Source organism: Lissotriton vulgaris, chromosome 2_1 (genome assembly GCF_964263255.1).
Source record: "Lissotriton vulgaris chromosome 2_1, aLisVul1.2, whole genome shotgun sequence".
NCBI lineage: Eukaryota > Metazoa > Chordata > Amphibia > Caudata > Salamandridae > Lissotriton > Lissotriton vulgaris.
The window spans coordinates 625,222,929-625,244,661 of record NC_141687.1 but is presented as its reverse complement, the minus strand read 5'-3'; the positions used below and the strand labels follow the sequence as shown (position 1 = coordinate 625,244,661).

General features: G+C 49.9%; 1 protein-coding gene across 4 annotated transcripts in view; it reads right to left on the bottom strand.

Annotated features, from left to right (window-relative positions):
• MACF1 (microtubule actin crosslinking factor 1) overlaps nucleotides 1-21,733 on the bottom strand; it is a 1,022,862-nt gene that overhangs the window by 537,554 nt on the left and 463,575 nt on the right. The gene's annotated exons all lie outside the window — the stretch shown is intronic.

Below are 21,733 nucleotides of genomic sequence, written 5' to 3'. Positions count from 1 at the left end.
GTGGCCCAACTTTAAAAGATAGCCCAAGGCTATTTAGGGGTTGCAGGCGCTTTCCCAGCCACCATTTTAGGTTCTGGTGACCTAGTGGCTGGGAGCGCAGTAGTGTCAGGAGATTTTGTCCCCGCCCTCCCGCCCTGGGCTTTGGCATTTTTTGCGGGAGGCTGTTAGGTTAGGTTTTTTGTTCGGGCAAGGGCCTTGTTGGAACAGGTGCATAGGGGCTTTTGCATTGTTGTGGAGTTGTCGCTTGGAACAGGTGCTGGCGGGATTGTTTTTGAAGATGGCCAAGTTTGGCTGGAGTTTAGCAGTTAATGGTTAAGTTTGGGGACTTTGTGAAGGTTAAGCAGGTAGGAAGTTTACGTTAGAGGTTTGGTAGACCTACAATCCCATGACCTACAATCCTACCTGCATGAAGGCAGGTAGGATTGTAGGTCATGGGAGGGTAGGAATTTTAATTGCTATGTTATACGATTGTGTAATATTAATTGTTATTGAAATTTATGCATTGTATGTTGCAGGGTGGGGGTTTCTGATGATGTGGGGATAGTAGGGGTGGAAAAACACAAGGGTCAGGTAAATTTATGTTTAGAGAGGTTTTAATTCTGTGAGGCAAAGTGCCAGTATTAATAAAATTGTGATATGCACCTGTTTCAATAAAGCGGCCTTTTACACAAACAAATGGTTGTCGGTGTGGCTTGCCCCTCTTCCCTCCCAATAGTAGGTTAATGAGGAGCTGTCGCACTCAGGCTTGAAACTGGCATGCAGTACCTCTGTGCATCGGCAGAGGGCGTCGAGCAACTCTGTAACAGCAGTCTATATAAGCTCTCCCTTGACAGACTGACATCAGTTTCTTCATGGCCACTTTCAGTGCTAAAATGTATAGAAATGGAACCTGTAGGCCCCAAAAAAAGTTTCATTTTGAAAAACATTGATATATTTTTTAAGAGGGCATAGGAAGGATCTGGGAAGAAAAGGAGGATCAATTCGCAGAGCGGAAAGGATGGGTGGGTCAGTAGGGGTATGGCTAAGATGGTGGCCACATCGGATGCTAACTAAGCGAGCTCCGTGCTGGGCCTGGCTACAATCCTGCACCCCAGCAATAACTGCAGTGCCCACTTATGAACCCCCAGAACATCCCGAGCTTCGGTGCTTGCCATCTGCAGGGTAAATCTGCTGACTAGCACCGTAAGGCACTGTGGAGAAGAGAGGCTGAATGTGCGGACATAACTGGTCTGAGGCGCGCACACTTGCTGCAGAGGTCTGGGTGGCACAGAAGTGGCCCAGCAATGAAATGCGGACCGGGCCGGGCTGGCCGTAGCGGGCACCGGGCAATCCCCCGGTGCGCCGCACGGGTGGGGGTCGATCTTGTTACAGGGCCTTTTTTGCAGCATAGCGGCAAAATCAGACTTGTAACAAAATCGGCCAAAACCGACCAGGCAAAGAGCTCGGCGGCGGCGGGGATTGGGGTGGGTGGGAGCAAGCATTTTGCCAGGGCCGGTTTTGGTTCCCAGTCCGGCCCTGAATGTGGACACAGCCGGTGTGAGGCTGCGGTGGATCAGAGCCGTAACTTTGGTCCGTCGGGGCAGCTGGGAGGCCCTGCCTGCTGTGGAGAGGCCAGTGAGAGACCGGAGCGGGGTAGGTGACACGCGGAGCTGCCTTGCTCCTAAGCGGTACAATGCTCAGGTCGCGCCTGAACTGACTGCCGCCCCCGAGCAGAGTACTGGGAGAGGCGCTGCACTGGGGGCTTCGCAGTGTCCCTAGGCGTGCCCGGAAACTCCCGACTGCAGCACAGAAACTGAGGCCCTGCCCTGTCTACCTCATGGGCAGTGACCTGGGAGATTCTTGGAGGATGCTTGGGAGAGCCCCGATGCCACCAGGATATACCCCCTGGGGTTTGGCTGTTTAAGCCCCTGATACTCCACCGAGGACTGCGGTGTGGCCCCTGGCAGATCTCGGCAGCACTAGCGGCCCTTAAAGACTTTGGCAGGAGGAGCCAGCCTTCGTAGCCCATGTGTGAAGCAGCAGCCAGAGACTGGGTGGGCCTGGCTTCCCACATATAGAGAAGCTGCAGAACTAGCTACATAGGTGCCAGGAGCCACTGGTGCTCGCAGTGGGCATGGTTGTGGCCTCTGGAACTGTGGCTGTGACCAGTTAATGCACAGCACAGTCACCAAACTGCCCCACCGATTTAAAGCCTGTGAGCACGGAGGGCCCCCAGAGGACTCAAACAAACTGCTGAGAAGTTGTGGTGGGTGGTGTGGTAAAGGGTGACCCTCCTGCTTCCCTTTCCCGCCCCCTGGGATGCCCAACACACCCTACAAAACAGAGCCCCCCGTAGCGTGGCACCACTGTGAAAGGAGAAGTATCCTGGCCACAGGCCTTGCCAGCTGGACGCACATACACTGTGCTGCACTAGGGACTGGAAAACACTGAGCAGCACTAGCTAAGCCCTGAGATACTCTCCCATGGCTAGGGACCTCTGAGGTGTTTGACTTTGCCCAAGAGCGCGCAACCCGTCCCTGGCCACCAGGATTCGAAGCTGCCTGCAGAACTGTGGACAGATTGTGTTGGGATGCTTTGAACTTCCTTGTTGCTTGGAGCGGCTTATTCCTCGCCTACTCCTGTACAGTTCGGGAAACCAAGTCTGATAGGGACCCCGTCTGAACCCGCTAAACACTCCCATGGCCTCTTGGTGGAGGATAACGCCTCCCAATCCATCAATCCCATAAAACTATCAAGCTCCAACATGGCAAGATACTCGCGGCCATTGGGGATACTAATGGCCAGCAGGACATTGGCACACTATCAGTGGGCCTTGGCCTGTTGCAGGCAGAGCACCACAAGCTAACGGACAGGGTCAAGCAGGTGGAACTTCTGTGCAGGAACTCCGTCCCAAATGCACGTCACTAAAGAGTCAGATAACCGACTTGGGGGATAGGGTCCAGCTCCTTGAACATCGCGCAGGAGATGCTGAAGGACGCAACCGGCACAACAACATCCGAGTGGACAGCCGTCCTGAAGGGGTAGAGTACAGAGACATGGCAGCCTACCTGGACGGCTGACTGAGGTCAGAGGTAGTTCAGGACCCTCTTGCTCCCTTCTTTGCTTTGGAAAGAGCTCATCGGATCCCTGCAGACCGACCACCCTGGGTAGGTCTCCCAGGCCTGTTGTGGCCCAGTTGCTACACTACCGGAATAGAGACATAATACTGCAGAGGGAACACTCCGAGGGCCCCTTCACGGTAAACAATAGCAGGTTCTCGATCTTTCCAGACTTCACAGTAGTGGTGCAGGCCAGGAAGGCCTCTTTTCTGGAAGTTAAGAAGGCGCTACGTGACAACAGTGTACAATACTCTCTGATGTTCCCCTCCAAGTTTCAGACTATCTTTGAACGACCCACTCACTTTTGCGAAGATGTGGATTTGGCGTGGGCCTGGTTGGAAACATATAAGGAGGGGACTAACCACCCAATGACACTCGAGATCAGCAGTGCGACGGGGAAGTGTGTGAAAACACCAGCACAGGACACTCTAGGAGTAGCCCTTCCGCGACACTCATTTTTATCCGGAGACCTGGGGGAGTGCGGGGTGGTAGAAAATTTGTGTCGTCCTGGTGATCCCACAACTTTCACACACAGAAATGTGAGGAAAATTTGATTTTTTAAACTAAATTGGAGGTTTGCAGGGGATTATGGGTAAGAAAACATTGAGGAATACACGTAAGCCACACCTCCCTGGTCTCCCAAAGGTGACTAGTTTTCAGAAATGTCTGGGTTTGGCAGGTTTCCCCAGATGGCTGTTGAGCCCGGAACCATGAACGCAAGTGACTCCCTTGCAAAATCAGGTTGTTTCATGATAAATCATTTTGATGTCTCCACAACATGTTTTGGCCCATTTCCTGTTGCAGACACTAGGCCTACCCACACAAGCGAGGTACAATTTTTATCAATAGACTTGGGGAAATGATGGGGGGTGGAAGTGTGTGGCTTTCTGCGGATTGCAGACCTTTCCATCACAGAAATGTGAGAAATGTTTTTGTTTGTTTTGTTTTTTTATTACAAAGTTTGAGGTTTCATGGGATTCTGGGTGAGAGCCACACAAGTCACCCCATTCTGGATTTCCCTTGGTGTCTAGTTTTTGAAAATGGGCAATTTTGCTCGGTTTCTCCAGGTGCCGGCTGGGAAAGGCCCAAAATCCACAGCTAGGCAAAATGCAAGAAAAGGGTCAATGGAAAAATGTGATGTGTCCACATTGCGTTTTGGGTCCTTTCCTGTCACTGGCACTAAGTCTACCCACACAAGTGAGGTACTATTTTTATTGGCAGACTTAGGGGAACAGAGAATTGTAGAACAAGTGTTTTTACCATTTGTCTTTCTATGCAGTTCTGCCTTCCAAATTTAAGACACCGTTTTAAACTGAAGTCATTTTGAACAAGACCCTGTAATTCACAAGCTAACATGGGTAACCCACAAATTCAGAGATGCACAAATAACTACTGCTTCTAAATTCGATATATTGTTCCAATTTCAGAAATACATAGGTTTCCTTGATACCTCCATTTCACTCTTTATATTTTAGCAAATAAATTACTGTATACGCAGTAAACAATGAAAAACCATTGCAAGGTGCAACTCCGATATTGGCTGTGGGTACCTTGGGTTCTTGAAACTTACAAGCTGTAAGAAAGTGCCCTCTTTCTGTATGGTTGCCCCCACTTTTTGCTGAATTGCTGATGTGCTTTTGACTGTGTGTACCCTGGGCTCCTTCTAACCAGGTACCCAGGGCCAATGTTCTTTCCCTAAAACTGCATTGAGGCCTAAACTCAATTGGCATCTCTGGCCACAGGTCAGCCCCTGGTAAATGGTACCACAGGTACCCAGGGCACTGTGACCAGAGAAGGCCTCTAAGGGCTGCGGCACTTACTGTGCCACCCTTGGAGATCCTGTACCTTCACACTCACAGACTGCATTTGCAGGCTGAGTGTTTTGGTGCAGAACAAAGTGAAAAGTCGACATGACACACATCCCTGTGTGTCATGCCTACAACCCACTGCCTTGGCATAGATCAGTCACCCCTCTAGCGGGGTGCACTATACCAGTGGTGAGGGTACAGGTGCATGAGCCCTGTAGCCCTACAGTATCAAAGTCCATTCTTAGACATTGTAAGTGCAGGGCTGCCATTAAGAGTTTATGGTGATCCGAGTTTGTCATTACGTACTCCACAGCACCGTAATGGCTACACTGAAAACGGGGAAGTTTGGGATCAACCTTCTCAGCACATTAAACCCACACTAATACCAGCGTGAGATTTAATGAAAAATGCACACAAAGGGCATCTTAGAGATGTCCCCTGAAAATGACCCTACAACTAGTGTCCAGGCTGAGTGGCTGCTTTCAGCTGCCACCCCAAGACATGTTTCTGGACCCCTGGGTCGAGAGCCTGCTTCTCTCGGGGGCCTGAAATATTGCACGTCCTGGGACGAGGTGCCAAGCCTCCTTCCTCCCAAGGATGGGCAGGGTCCACGAAGGGGAAGCTTCAAAGGCTTGTCGCCTTTGTGAGCTTCCCCAGGCCACTTGCTGCTTTCAGCAACCGGTGCCCACTCGTTCTGATCCCCACTTTGGGCAGGAGAACCAGTGGGAAAAACAATAGAGGAAGAGAGGTGTGCACACCTCGGCCAACTCGATCCCTCAGGTGGGGGAGGTGAGGTGAAGCCCAACTCTCAGTCACGCCATCTTGCAGCTGGGGGATTCGCCCAACCAGGGAAAGGCTTATGCTCCCCTCCCACTGGAGGGTGGTATAATAGGGGGTGCCCCCACCACAGGGAAGGGACCCATTGGTCCCAACCCTTTACCTACCTGTAACACCCCTAAATCTAGTATTATGGGGCACGCCTGAACCTTGCTTCCTCAGACCAGAAAAAACAAAGAAAAGAAGAAGGACGGAACAAGCTGTGCCGGAGCTAACAAGAGGAAGACACCCACTGACTTGGCCCCAGCCCTACTGGCCTGTCTCCACCTCGAACCTGCTCCTGAGAAATCCCTATGTGTCCTGAAGCTGCAACCTCGAAAACCTCTCGAGGACCTGCCTGCCTTCAACCACAAAAACTGTCTGCAGTGAACACAGGATTTGTTCATCTCCACCCTCTGGCTCCGGCCAGACACCGCAACACTCTGCCCCTGCCATCCACGGGCCCAGCGCAAGTGGGCAAACACCACGCTGGAGTTCTGGACTTTTTGGTTCCGTCCAGAGGTGTCAGGGAACAACACCCAAAGACCCCGGAGTTCCACCTGCCTTGGTGCGTAAATGAACAGAAACACGGGCTTCTCGATGGTGGCGTCAAAGACCAAAGGTTTATTACTGCAGGGACACAGAAGTCACAGAATCTACACACGGGCAGAGACTAGGAGCCTGTTCGATTTGTACATTGAGGGTTGCTCCTTATATACTAAAAATTGTGCTTCAGGCAAATATTTCACATGCTAGTACATTCCTAAACCTTTGTGTCTTAAACAATAAATATTTGGCGTTACACAGGAACTGTCGATAATATCTGATGCCAAACATCACGAAGAGGGGTTCCCACTAGTCCATCACAATCCCTTGTCAATATTGCATTCAAGAGCCGGACCGCCTCATCGTAAAGTTCGTTACCTCCCCCTAATAAAGGCCCAGAAGGAAAGGAGCAGAGCCAGGTGCAGGAGATAGAAAAGCGGGATAAGAGATGTTTGTGGGTTGTAAATGGGCAAGGCTACCGGCTTCGGCCGCCTAATCATGATCGGAACAATGGACACGAGAACCAGTTCAGGTGGGCTGGCCTCGGGCAGAGGAGGCAGCCTTTGTCGATTCATGCAGCTACAGCGTGATCTGGTTTAAGGCACACGTGTCTTGAAAGAGGTGAATCTCCGGCTAAGGCTACGTGTCCTTAATCGAAATGAAGTGATCAGAGGTTATTGCATATGTGAGGGCAAGAAACACAAAATGGCGGACATGATCTAAGATGGATGCCGTGGGTAGATCAGAAATGTGTTCATAACAGGAGTGCTCTTGCTCGTATCGTAGCGAAAACACCAGGATAGGCTAAATGGATCATTTGCGGTTCGCTGATACTAATAGTATATATTTCCGACAAACTTGAAAACACGGGTTCAAATCGTCACGGAACCTCAACGCGGAGGTCTCTCCGGCAATCCTGACCCGAGATCCGGCAACTCCTGACCTGCCTCAAGCCTCCACCCGTAGCATAAATCTGGAAGGTCCACCCAACCGCGACCAGGAGCTGGTTAGAAGATTCGATCCTAAAAGGCACCCCTGCAAGGCACCCCTGCACCAGACGCCCCGTGGCCTTGGGTGGCCAAACCAACGATGCCTAACCAACCTCCAATATCCCAACTTACCTCTTGAAGTGGTGGTCGCACCCAGAAGACCTTCGTCCCTGAGCCAGCAGTGCCTTTACAAACCAGAGGTTCCCCATGGCAAACAGGGTGCCCGACGTCGAAACTGCACGTGGCCGTCCTAGTGCCGCTGAGGGTGCACCTTTGGTGCTACTTTGTTTCCCTTATTTTCCCTGAGCTAAAGTCCAGGAGCTTTGCTCTCACAACCAAGTGGTCTGCTCGTCAGCAGCCACCAACCGGAGGCCCACTATCCCCCATTGGATAACATTGGGCTTCAGCACTCTGTATCCGGCAGCCCTAGTGCCACTGAGGGTGTAATGAGAGTGTATCTCTGACCCTTTGGGACCCCTGAGTCTACCCCCAGAACGTCAACTCCCACTACCAAATACTTACCCTAAAACCTTTAACACCATTTTCCTCCGTAGGATAACATTGAATGTTTTTCTGTGTGGAGTTTGAAAACCTAAAGAAATTCTTTAAAATTGTAATAACTAACAAAAACGATTTTACTTACCCGTTTTCAGGAAATCTCCCAGTGTAGTATCCAGGTATACTACACTGTGTAATAAAAGTCATCTCAAAAGTAACTTACCGGTAATTTTACTCAAAATCCTATATAAAGTATATGCACTGTGTTCTAAAAAGCATTGCATTATCAGCAACACTACTGTAATCATATCAAAGTACATTTACAATTGCAATCCAAACTGTTAGAATCTGAATATTTACTGAAAAGTACTAATCACTTACCTGTGCCAGGCTTGCTTGCTTCCAGGAAATAACTACAAGAATATTTTTATACAAAAACAATTGGTCTGAAGTTCAGTCTTTGAGTGTGTGACATAATTTGATGATTGAGTGTGTACTATAAATGCTTAATACTGTCCACTGATAAATACTTACTGCTCGACCACACTACCACAAATAGAGAGTGAGGTGATATCTAACTTTACCTCTGCCGACCTTTGTGGTTCCACTGGACACTGTGCACATTATACCTCACTTTGGTATAATATATACAGGGCCAGCTTCCTACATTGGTGGATCAGCTGTGGGATATCCAACTTTGCATTTGTTGGACTACTTGGTTACCACCTGATCACAAAACAGAACTCTTAAATTGTCTTTAGAATTCTGATTTTTTTCAAATAGCTTTTTATGCAAAATTACTAAAAGTCATGCTAGGGCCATGGTTAAGTCCCTTTAGAATTTCAGAAAAATAAAAAGTCACTTTAGCTAGGGTTAGAAATCTGTTTTTAACATTGTCTCAAAACAAGAACCCAGGTGTTAGTGAAAATAATCACAATGGCATTGAGGAAATGGTTAAGGAGCTTGACCTCACCCCTTACCTTCACTTGTCTTTTAAGGAAGTAAGATCCCTAAGCACAATTTTAAATATAACCATGGGGTCCCATCCCACCAAAGAAAAGCTCCAGGAGCTGTTGGCCGGGTATGCTAAGGACCACCCATCTGAAAATGGTGAAGACCAATCAGATGAGGAGGAAGGGGATGACCAAGTAGAACAAACCCCTCCACTTCATAGATAGAAAAGGGCCCAAGTGCCCTTGACTCCAAGAGTAAACATATCAGTACCTAGATCCCACACCTGAGGATCAGGTACCACTGAGGACATTGAGGACAACCTCAATGAGGACAGCCTTTTAGCAAGGTCAACCAAAAGACTGGATCTAGAGACCAGATTGCTGGCTATAGAAAGAGATTGGCAGCAATTTACTTAATAGCGACAAAGAACAATCTTATGATCCTAAAATCCCTAAAAGGGATTGTCCCTAATATGAAGAAAGTGATGATATCACAAAAGGGTTCACAGCCTTTGAGAGGGCTTGTGAAATGAGAAAAGTGAAGGAGTCACACTTAGGGGGGCACTCCTTTGGGAACTAATCTCTGGTAACTGCTGACACGGAAAAAGAAAGAACTGACGTCAGCGTGCATGGGTGGCGCCTAAGTATTCTCCGTGACGTCATCTCGGCGCATACAACGCAAGCGACGGACGCGGAGCCGCACAACACCTCCTTCCGACGCACAGGGGTACTGCTGACGAAAAAACTTTCCAGATCCAGTCCGACACCTGGGGATATTCTAAGGTAAGGAATTTATCACTAACATGTCTCTTTCAGAGAAATGTGTTAACAATAGGGGATTTAAATAAAGAGGATTGGTCTGGCAGCCTTAAGACGGGAGACATGGCTGAAAGGTACCGCTTAAGAGTACCCAGGGCAAAGCCCTGCTGGGTAAAGGTCAAAATAAAGAGAAGGACTGGAGAGAGGGAAGCAGAAAGAGAATTAATAGACTTTTCTGTACAAGATTTGGCAAAATTCTGCCACCGGCAGGCGTACAGGGTCCTGATAGAGGGGCAGCTGGCTACCAGAATCACATCACAGACTTTGGGAGGTAGGTTGAATGCTGTCAACTGGCGCTGCTCAATCTCCATGCAAGGCGGCGCAGAGTTGATAGGTTGACGTGTAGAACCTTACCCTGCTGCTCCGACAGAAGATCCTCCCGAAGGGGCAGCCTGATCGGAGGACAGATGCTCAGTTGGAGAAGCTCGAGACACCAGACTCTGCATGCCCAGTCCGGAGCCACTACAAGAACTTGGCCTTTAGTGCTTCTGATCTTCTTGAGCACTCTGGACAGGAGTGGTATTTCTTGGAATAGTGTACAGGAGGCCTGAGCGCCACTCGAAACAAAAGCGTCGCAGAGTGAGTACCGCCTCGGAAATTCTAGTGCGCAAAACTGCTGACATTGTGCATTCTCGACTTCTGAATGAAATTTGGCGCCACCTTCGGATGGAGACGACTTTAGTGATCCACTAGACATCGATGGCTGAGTTTTTCATGGAACCTGGTCGGTTTTGAACCACCAGCGATAAGCCATGCTGGTCCAGCCATGTCCAGAGACGCAGAGTCTCTTGACAAAGGGTCCAGCACCCCACACCGCCCTATTTGTTGCAGTACCACATGGCGGTGGTGTTGTCCTTGAACACTTGAGCTAGCTTTGATGGGAGGAAGAAAAGCTTTCAATGCCAAGCGAATCGCTTGGAGCTCCAACAAGTTGCTGTGGAGACTGGACTGTACCAGAGGCCAGAGTCCTCTGATCTCCACCTCTCCCAGATGTTTGCCCCATCCCATGAGTGACACATCTGTCACTACTGTATGATTTGGTTGGGAAAGGTAAAGGGGTTAGTCTCTAATAGAGTTGTGGTTGGTCAGCCAACACAGTAGATCCTGTGCAGTTCCCTCCGAAATCACGACCATGTAGGAGAGATTCCCCTGATGCTGCGCCCACTGGAACTTCAGTTCCCACTGCAGAGCCTGCATATGCTATCTGGCATGTGTCACTAACAGGATGAAGGAGGCCATGAGACACAACAGCCTCAGAGTCAGTGTCATCAAAATCCAGCATAGAAGCTGAAACATCAGTATCATAATACCACAAGGACGGTGAACCTCAGCGAAAAGCGGAAGGTTTCCTGAAGTCTGGAGGAGAGAGAGAACAGTCTGGGGTGAGCACACCTTCAACAGCCAGTCATCGAGCTAGGGAAAAACTGGCACCCTGATCTGCGCAGATGAGCTGCGACCACCACCATCGCCTTGGTTAACACTGAGGGTCACTGGTAAGGCCAAAGGGCAGCACTATAAACTGAAAGTGCTCATGGCCTTCCATGTATCACAGGTAGCGCAGATGGACAGGAATGTGAAAACAGGAGCCCTGCAAGTCCAACAATTCCATCCAGTCTCAGTGGTAGACGGCAGACAAGACCTGAGCCAGAGTGAGCATTTTGAACGTTTCCTTTTTGATGAAGTAGTTTAGGGCTTGCAGATCTAGAATAGGACGAATTACCTTGTTATTTTTCGGAACCAGAAAGTAACGGAAAAGCAACCACAGCCTATTTCCGGCACCTGAACCCTCTTTATGGCTCCATTGGCCAAGAGAGTCCTGACTTCCTCCTGAAGCAAGTTCAGATGGTCCTCTGTCAGCCGGGCGTAAGTCAAAGGCATGGAGGAAGGGGTAGGCTCAGAGGGGAGGGAGTAGCCCTTTCGGACTGTCAGAAGAACCCACTTGTCCGTTGTGATGTTTTGCCAGTAGAGGAGGTAAAGGCTGATACTGCCACCAACTGGCTGCCCATGATCTTGAAGGGCTGGACTAGGAAGGCTTACAGGCAGCAGTGGGAGGAGTGGACTGACCTAACCTCTGGCTGCCTGACCCACAGGGTCTAAAGAAGCTGCACCCATAGCTGCGATGAGGTTGGTGAACTTGCGCTGTCTTGTGCCTGGGATATGGCAGGTGGGGTTGAAAGCCCTTTCTGTGGCCATGAAAGGGGAGAAAAGCAGACGGGGGATGGGTGGTCACCAAAAGGCCTAAGTAGTTAGCCGTGGCCCGCAAGACTTTAAAGCACTCCAGGGCCATGACTGCCTGAAGAGACAGGTGCCATCAAAGGGATGTCCATAAGGGAATCTGGGAAATACCCAGAAGTTTTCATCCAGGCGTGGCATTGAACAGCCACCGTCAATGACATTGCTCTGCCCAGCAAGTAAGAGGCGTCAAGCCCACAATGAATGGTGAACCTTGCCGCATCTCTCCCATCTGATCTTGGGAGAGAATTGCCTTGGCGTCCCCTGGGACCGGTGGCAGCACTTGCACAACCGTTTCCCACGAGGAGTGGGCGCAACGGCCCAATAGGCATGCTGTGTTCAGTAGGCAAGGCTGGCGGAAGATAAAAAATCTTCTTGCCCCAACTATTCAGCCTCCGGGATTCCTTATCCAGAGGTGGGGAAGGGAACGCACCCCATGAAGAAGAGGACTGGACCACCAAGGTCTCGGAGGTAGGGAGGTTGGTAAGGAATATTGGGTATCCCGATACAGGGAAATGGCGGCAGGCACTATCCTATACACAGAAGCCCCTGTGCTGGGCTTGGACTAGGACTAGGTTCCCATAGGGACATGAGTCAAGGCCTTGTTGAATGGTAAGAGGGGTTATGAGGAGGAGACACCCGGCTGCAGGACCTCTGTCAAAATGTTCGTCTTGACTTCCACCAAAGGGAGCTGAAGGTCCAGGACCTCTGCTGCACTTCTCACCACCATAGCATATGAAGGCCCCTCCTCCGTAGCCACCGTAGGGAGAGAAAGCAGGCCAATATCTGGAGAGGTATCCAGTCCACTGGTCTCATCCAATTCCTCATACCAGGCTCAGGCTTGTCTTGTACAGGGTCCAGCAACCCCTTCGAATCTTCCTCCATCCTAGCTCCTCATAATAAGGCTGTGGAACCAACCTAGGGCACACGGGTGCAGTTGGCGCCATAATTGGCATCTATAGGTGCCGATATGGCTCCAGGTCGTCGGGAATGAGAATGGGGCTGGCGCCGTCTGGAATCTTGGCGCCGGTCCTGATCCCTCACTGGATCCATTGAGAGGCATCGGTGCAGCTGGCGCAGACCTGATGGAGCCCCTTCTGGCCTCCGGGGCCAGAAGGCACGCTGAGAGGGTCAGGTCACCCAAATATGAGCTGCATGGAATCATAGAAGTCTTTAAGCTGGGCAGGAGTTGCTCCGGCTCCTGGAAAAGCAGGGAAAAGCTGAGTCGACCCAGGCGCAGGATCAGCAGAACGAGGCCTAGAGCGTCGAGTCTCATCCGTCATGGCAGCTGACAGATAGGGAGAAGTTGAAGCACGCTTTGACTTCTTGTGCTTTTTAGGCCTCTTACCTGACCGACCAGACGACTTCAAGTGAGAGGCGAGGATTTAGGGACTCCCAGAGCTGTAATAGGACCTCCTTCTCGAATGGGAACGAGACCTCTGGGGCGAACAGCATGAAGTTGAACGCCGGGCTGCAAGCAGCTTTCGAGACAGCTCCCTAAAAGCCTATGGGGACATGGCCTGGCAGACAGAGCACGATTTTGAGTCATGGTCGCACTCCAGGCACCAGAGACAAATTAAGTGTGGGTTCTTCACCGACATGGCACGATGGCAGACGCCACACAGTTTGAATCCAGAAGTTTCCTTGACACTGAGGAAAAGAAACATACATACCAAAAATAGTTGACAAAACGTTCTCTTCACGGATCTGCACTAGCTGGCACAGAAAGAAAAGAAGATGTTAGCACGCCGAGCAGGAGCCTACATAAGTAACACGGACATCACTTACGGCGTGGCCAATGTCAAGTGGAGCCAACCTATGCAACCTACCGGAGCGTAAGGGTATTGCTCGAGCAAGTCTTCCGGATTCAGCCTGATGCCTAGGAATATGCGGCTAGATGTCTTTATAAGATCTGTGTCATAACTTTCGGTAGAAAGGATGTCAGAGTCCACATAAGCAGTCTGTTTCAGAAGATAATAGTGTATGGTGCATTTATATAGAGTCTGAAGCTCATTCACTCGCTTTGCCGAAGTGATGCCGACAAAGAACTCAGTCTTAATGGTAAGGTGCAGTAAGGGGCAGCTGTGAAGAGGCTCAAACAGAGTGCACAACAGATAAGTTAGGAGTAAGGTCCCTTTGGAGCATGACTAAGGGAGAAGGGAAAACCATATGTTGCAGTCCTTTTAAAAATTGCATGACAACTGGTGACAATGAAGGCTGATCTGGCAACCGTATGAAGGCATTTAGGACCAAAAGCTAACGCTCAATTGAGCCGAAGGCATGGCCTTGCCGGGCAAGAGCTAGAACAAACAATAGAACATCAGATAACTTGGTCCGGAGGTGGTTCATCTGGGGTGTGCAGCACTATACCACAAATTTGTTGCATAGAGCTTTTGGCGAGGTATGCCTGGCTGCCAAGATGACATTAACCACCTCCAGAAAAAGGTCAAAGGTGTTCAGCAGTCAAGGCTCCATCTGCAGACATTAAGTTTCAGAGTGCAACGGTCTGGCTGGGTGGAGAACCACATCATGTTGCTGTGACAGCAGGTTCTCCCGGTGGTGGGTGGGGGGAGTAGCCTGATCGGAGAACACATGCTGAAGCTCAGGAGGTTTGGATACCAAGCTCTCCATGCCCAATTTGTAGCCACTTGGATGGCTTGGGCCCTGCCTGTCCTTATCTTCTTGAGGACTCGAGGCATGGTTTGGTTACCATCAGGAACATTCCCTAGTGGTCCAACCAATCCAGAGGCGCAAGTCCTCCAGGCATAGGGTCCATGACCACACATATCCCTATTTTTTGCAGAATCGCTTAGTGCTGGTGTTGCCCATGAGCACCTGTACCTGCCTGCATTTGATGGACTGCCGGAAGGCTTGCAATGGCAACCGAATGGCCCTAATCTCATAAAGATTGATGTGATGCTAGGAACTCTGATCTCCACCTCACTCAGATGGTTGACTTAATATAGAAGTGAGGCAATGGTCACTACTGTCAGCTCTGAGTGATTAAGGCAGAGGGGTCTGTCAGCTCCCAATGGTGGTCGAGCAGCCACCACTGCAGATCTTTTGCAGTCTCCTCCGAAATCTGAACGTGGTCCGAGAGGTCCCATTGATGTTGAGCTCACTGGGACTTCAGGCCCCGCTGTATAGCCTCTGCATGCGCCACCTGGCATGCTCGGCCAGCAGGATGTAGGAAGCCATCATTCCTAGCTGCCTCAGAGTTTACCTCACTGAAATCCAGGGCAGAGGTTGAAAGATTGGGATCATAGCCTAATTGCCATGGACTCTTCTTCCCCGGGGGAATGGTAGGAAAGCAAACTGTGTCCAGAACCGCTCCGATAGAGCAGAGGGTCTGAGAAGGGGCCAGGTGTGACTTTGGCACGTTGACAGTAAACTCTAAAGATGACATGAGGTTCACCACAGTCTGGAAGTGGTTAACCACGGCCTGAGACAATTCTACCTTCAACAGCCAATCCTCAGGGTAGGGGAAGACTGGCACCCCTGTCCTCTGAAAGGGTGCTGACAACACTGCCATCACTTTCGTTAACACCTGAGGGAATCCGGTGAGACCAAATTGGAGAACAGCAAATTGAAAATGCTCCTCTCCCACCACGAACTGCAGGCAGCGCCAATGGGTTGGAGGACAGGAATATGGAAATTCCCGCTACCATCCAGTCTCCAGGGTCAAGGGCAGACAAGACCCAGGCCAGGGTGAGCATTCTGAATTCATCCTTTTGGAGGAAGACGTTCAGAGGGTGCAGGTCTAATATGGTCCGAAGAACTCTGCCCATTTGGACACTAGAAAGTAGCAGGAATAACAATTACACTCTTGTGACTAATTTATCCTTGTCTAAGGCAGTTATCCTCAGGACTTTAAAGGAGGCTAGGGTGGTCCCCCTGTTTAAAAAAGCCTCCCTTGATACAGCTAAACCGTAGAATTGTTGACCCACTTCTCTCCTGCCTTGGGTTTCCAAGATCTCTGAGACCTATGTCAACTCCGTATTGCCAGGTTTCTTGGAACACAACAACATTCTGGGCCCTTCAGAGAATGGCTTTCGCTCGGACCACAGCACAGAGTCTGCCCTCCTAGCGATGACCGAGCATCTGAGGGTCACTCTAAATGTAAGACGTACTTCGGCACTGATTCTGTTAGATCTCAGTACCGCGTTTGATACTGCCCTGGATTGGTTCGCCTCTTTCCTCTCCGAGAGAACCTTCCAGGTGATGGCCCCCCTTTCTCTTCTTTGATCCACACCTTGAAACATGGGGTGCCACAGGGCTCGGCTCTGAGCCCTACTCTATTTAATCTTTATGTCCAACCATTAGCAGATGTGGCTAGAAGTAGAGGGCTGACAGTGGTATCATAGGCTGACGATACACAGCTGGCAGTGGCACTCTCCGACGATGGCGTGCGGGGTGCCTCTAAGTTTCAAAATGATCTTGCTGCCATCGCTGTGTGGATGTCTCCAGCTCAGTGCTAGCAAGTCTGAGATCCTGCTGGTTGGGAGGAACACAGAGCTGTGTAGTGAGCGCTGGTGGCCTACAACCCTGGGCTGTGCACACACCCTCAAACAGGTGGTAAAAGATCTGGGGGTCTGGGTGGACTCCGCCCTCAGGTTCCAAGTCCAAACTAAGAAGGTGGCGGGGACCTGCTTTGGAATACTGGGAGGGCTAAAACCTTTGCTAGGGTTTTTTGATTCGCCCACTCTGCAGGTTATCATACAGGCCTCCATTCTGTTTAGATTGGACTATGCTAGCTCACTCTACTTGGGGACAAATAAGACAGAGATTCTGAGACTACTGAGAGTCCAGAATGCGACGGCCGGAACTCTGCTCGGCCTACCGAGATTTGTTCCACCTCATGTGCTATCCGAAGACTTCATTGGTTGCCGGTGGCCAGACGTGTAGAGTTTAAGTCCCTGTGTATCGATTTTAAAATTCTGAAATCCTCCGCCCCGGTTATTTTGGCTAACTTGCTCTTACCTTACACACCCACTCATCAACTCCGGTCTCTGGGTCAACATCTGGCGGCTGTTCCTAGGGTGAGGAGTGTGCGTGCCGGTGGGCGTTCCTTGCGCACTGGCAGCCAAACTTTGGAACTCTCTCCTGTGAGAAAGTGCCATCTTTCTTGCATGGTATGCCCCCACTTTTTGATGAATGGCTGATGTACTTTGACTGAGTGTGCCCTGGGTTCTTCCAACAAGGTACTCAGGGCCTGTGTTCCTTCCCTAAAACTGTGCTGAAACCTAAACCCAATTGGCATCTCTGGCCACAGGTCAGCCCCTGGTAAATGGTACCCTAGGTACCTAGGGCACTGTGACCAGAGAAGACCCATAAGGGCTGTAGCACTTATTTTGCCACCCTTAGGGGGCTTGTACCTTGACACACACACACACACTGCCTTTACAGGCTGAGTGACTTGGTGCAGAACTAATCAGAGAGTCGACATGGTACACATCCCTGTGTGCCATGCCCACAAACCCACTGCCCTGGCATACCTCAGTCACCCCTCTAGATGGGTGCACTATGCCAGTGGTGTAGGCACAGGTGCATGAGCCCTGTGCCCCTGCAGTACCCAGGGCCATTCCTGGGCACAGTACGTGCAGTGATGTCATTAAGAGTATATGGTGCTGGGAGATTTTCATTACGAACTCCACAGCACCATAATGGCTACACAGAAGACTGACAAGTTTGATATCAAACTTCTCAGCACATTAAACCCACACTGATGCCAGTGTGGGATTTAATGTAAAATGCACTACAGAGGGCATCTTAGAGATGCCCCCTAAAACCTAACCTACAATCCACGTCTTGTCTGAGAGGCTGCCTAGGCTGCCACACAGCAGACATGTTTCTGGACCCCTGGGTGGAGAGCCCCCGCTCTCCTGGGCCTGCAACAATGCACATCCTGGGCGAGGTGCTAGTCTCCTCCCCCAGGATGGGCAGGGGGAAGCTTCAAAGACATGCCGCCTTTGTGAGCTTCTCCAGCCCACTTGCTGTACTCTGCAACTGGCCCCCACCGATTTTGACCCTCACTTTGACAGGAAGACTGGCGGGAAACCCTTCGTAAGGAAAGGGGGTGTGCCAGCTTGTGCCAACTCCATCCCTCAGGTGGGAAAGGCGAGGTGAAGCACAACTCCGGGCTCCGGCCATCTTGAGGATGGGGAGCCTTACCCAATCAGAGATAGGCTCCTGCCCCCCTCCCACAGGAGAGGAGCAGGATAGGGGGTGTACTCACCCCAGGACAGGGACCCATTGGTCCCTGCCCTTACCCTACCGGTAACGGCCTTAAATTTTGTATTTAGGGGCACCCTGAACCTTCCTTCTGCAGATCCCGATTTGAAAACAAGAAAGAAGATCAAGAAGAAGAAGACCTGCCTTGCAGCTGCTAACAAGAGAACAACACCAACTGACTTGGCCCCAGCCCTACAGGCCTGTTGATCCTTGAACCTGCTCCTGCTAAATCCCGGCGTCTCCTGAGGACAGCAACCTTGAAAACCCCGGAGGACCTGCGTGCCTTGAAAATCTTGAAGACTGGGACTCCCTTGAGCAGTGGTTCTGCTCAAACAGCAACACCCCACGTGCCAGCCAGGAACCTAGAATCCAGCACACTCTGCACCAGGCGAGCCCGGCCTGTGCCTGAGTGGACAAAGACCCTGAGGACATCCCCCCGGCGATTGTGACCTGGAATACAGTACCCAAGGACCCTCCTTGGCGACCAAGAAGATGCCTGCAGCCTCACAGCAAGGGACCCCTCCAACCGCGACCAGCAGAGGGTAAGATTTACCGACGTCAAAAAACACCCCTGCACCCGGCGCCCCATGGCCACCTGTGCCCAACTCCTGGGTGCCTACCTATCCTCCAAGTTGCCAACTTATCCCTCAAAGTGTTGGTTGCTCCTGAAGAATCTCCGTCCCCGAGCCTGCAGCCTTTGGTCACCTTCCAAGTTCTCCATTGACTAACATTGAGAGCCCGACGGCTCAAAAGCACCCTGCACCCAGCCACCCGAGTGCCCCTGGCTGTACAACCTTGGTCCTAACCTACTTCCCCATTTGCCCTGAGCAAGTGACCACATTTTGAAACTTTGGACAATGGATTCCTATGGAAGGAAATCCAAGTTACTGGTAAGTACGGTTACAATTTTCAGGGTTAGTCCTGGGCTAAAAGATGCGGCAATGGGTTCTCTCCTTATAACAGGCGAGTACATTGGAATTCGTTGATCAGCTGATTTTAGATGAATATTTTAAAGTTTCAAAACTCCACACAGAAGAATTTCCAAGTGAAACCAGTCAATGTTACCCTATAGACCTAGGTTTTGTACTGTTTGTGTAGGATGAATGTAGATGGATGAATGGGTTGGCTAGTGTGCAAGCTTGGATGTGTTTAAAATTGTTGGTAAAGTGTCTTTGTATATTATGAATCACTTGAAAATATGTTATTGTATTCGTTTTTTGTATATACACCAAAAATTGGTTATTAATGAAAATATAAGAAAAAAGATTTCTCCCACTAGTGTTAAAATGAATAAATAAACTAGTGACGTAAACTAAAAAACGGACCTTTATGTTTCTTTCATACAGGTTAATTCTAAAATTAATTAAACAATACCAAGTATTGGCAGTTGTTTTGTTGGCTTCATTGCGCCATCATTTGTGCCGAATTTGACGTGCACGGTGCCTATATATTTGCCACCCAGAGTGCTGACATCAATTTCTTTTGTGATACATTCCACACCCACAGATGTGATGCCATGTCGGAATATTTGTTACCAGTGTGCTGGATCTAAGGGAATCCTTCATACAAGGAAGAGCAGTTCGCAGAGCGGGGAGGAAAGGAGGGTGGGTAAGGAATCTGCAGCTAGATAGAGTCTCTGCCAGAAAAGATAAGAAACTTGTTCTTCTGGAAAAGACTTCCCACCGCAGGATCCTTACCTTAGAATAGATACCACAGCAATATTCTGGAAAGGTCAGAAGATGTGTCTAGCCAACTAGCATCACCAAACTCTACATACCAGTTCTCTTTAGGGAAACCCTGGGTAATATCATCAGAGGGGTCAAGGACCTCGTACTCAGCCTCTTCTTCAAATTCAGCGCCCAGAGACAGAGACACTTTATCAGAGCCAAAAGGTTATCGTCGCTCAGACAGTGCCAGTCTAGGCATCTGACAGACTATGCGTCAGTGCCTTTAAGTCGGAAAGCATGATTGGTTCATTATGCAGCATCAGTGTTGCTAGTAGCAGAGCTGAAGGATCAAACTCCAGCTAGGGTCAGGGAGTCGGAAAGGGGCTCGGGACCAGCCAGGACCCAGTGGCAGATACCGAGAGGCCGACCAGCGATGGGAGAAGTCCCACCAACGGTTATCCGGTTGGAGTACCTTTAAAGTCCTATGGGCCCGAAGGTGCTCCAGAGGAAGTTGTTTGCCTGAAGATGCAGGACATAGCTAGGTAAAACTCCTGAAGTTGGGAAAGAGTTGCTCAGGTGCCTGGGACATAAAGATGGACCCGGCACCAGCTCAGAAAGATGTGTGGGAGCAGGCCTAGAGGCGCAGGGGAAGTCTGGCCCCATTTTTGGGAATTTGGAGGGGAGCAGAGAAATTGAATGATGCTTCTATTACTTCTTTTTCCTTCCTAGACTTACCTGATGGAAATCTGGACTTAGACAAAGATTCATCAGGGGAACGCGTCCAGGAATGGCCATGGGAATTAAACGGTTCTCGGGAGAGGGAACAACAAGGAGACTTTCGGCAGCACATGGCGACAAGCTTCACTGAGCTCTCCTGAATAGTCTACAGGTGCATCGAGAGGCAGTCCTAATAGGCCTTAGAGTCATGGCCAAACCCAAGGCACCATAGGCGGCCCAGGTGATGATCAGTCACAGACATCTGTCTGTGGCATTCCTCGCAAGGTTTGAAACCCGTAGGTTCCTGAGGGGGCATATTTATGAGCACACTGGAAACAGAGAAGAAATAATTAGACAAAAGTCTATAAAAAAGTTGGTAAAAAAATGACCATGATTGATCTCTGAATCCGCGGATGTTGGCAAGTAAAGAAAGGAACTGATGTCCGCATGCCAGGGTGGCTCCTAGTCACAGTGCACAACACATCCAGAGCTGGTGACGTCTACAAGGTGCCATCTGTGCCATCTACCTGCCCTTAGAGGTACTGTTCAAGGTTTTTTAGATCCAGTTTAACACCAGGAAAATATTGTAAGGTAAGGAATCTGTGGTTTGAAGTCTAGTCCAGAATAAAGGCATAAACGCACAGAGGTTCAGTGAGGAGCAGAATTTTAGCTCAACAAGTTAGCTTTGGACTCTTTAAAACGAAGAGGTATTACCAGCACCTTGGCAGGTTTACAGATAACCTCTATGAAAGAGGAAACCTTCTCAGTAGGAAGGCCAGAGGGAACAATTCAGAAATTCAGAAAAGTGTCCAACTCACTACCATTTTGCAAGTTAGTATATCGGCTATCATCCAAACAGTACAGGGGTATTCTGCTTCACTATTATCATCTAGGTGTGATGGGTATCAGGATGAAATCGGCATCTAATTTAAGGAGGACATCTAAGCTAATGAACCACTGTACACACAGCAGAAGCTAGGCAAGGGGTCCTCCTCAAAACTTTCTCCCTTGGTCTGAGTAAAAATAAAGGTGTTTTAAAAGTAGAAGGATCAGTAAGGCTGGCACTAAACACCGCACCAGTGAAGGCGTCGATGCCATGGCTATCAGAAAGTCCTTCTGCAGTAGCCTGCTGTGCTAAAGCTGCCATGGGTAGGCTCCAAACGGGGTTAGTGCCCGTCGAGGCACACGCTGCTCACACAGGATGGCCATGAGGATCTGAAGGCACACCAGTGGGAGGCAGAATAGATCATACGCTTTGGAGAATGGCCTGTGTAAATTCCATCATCTGCTGTGGGTAACTCAATGACAGAAGAACCTACATGCGTAGTTTCTGCGTGACAGGAACATGCTCCCAGGATG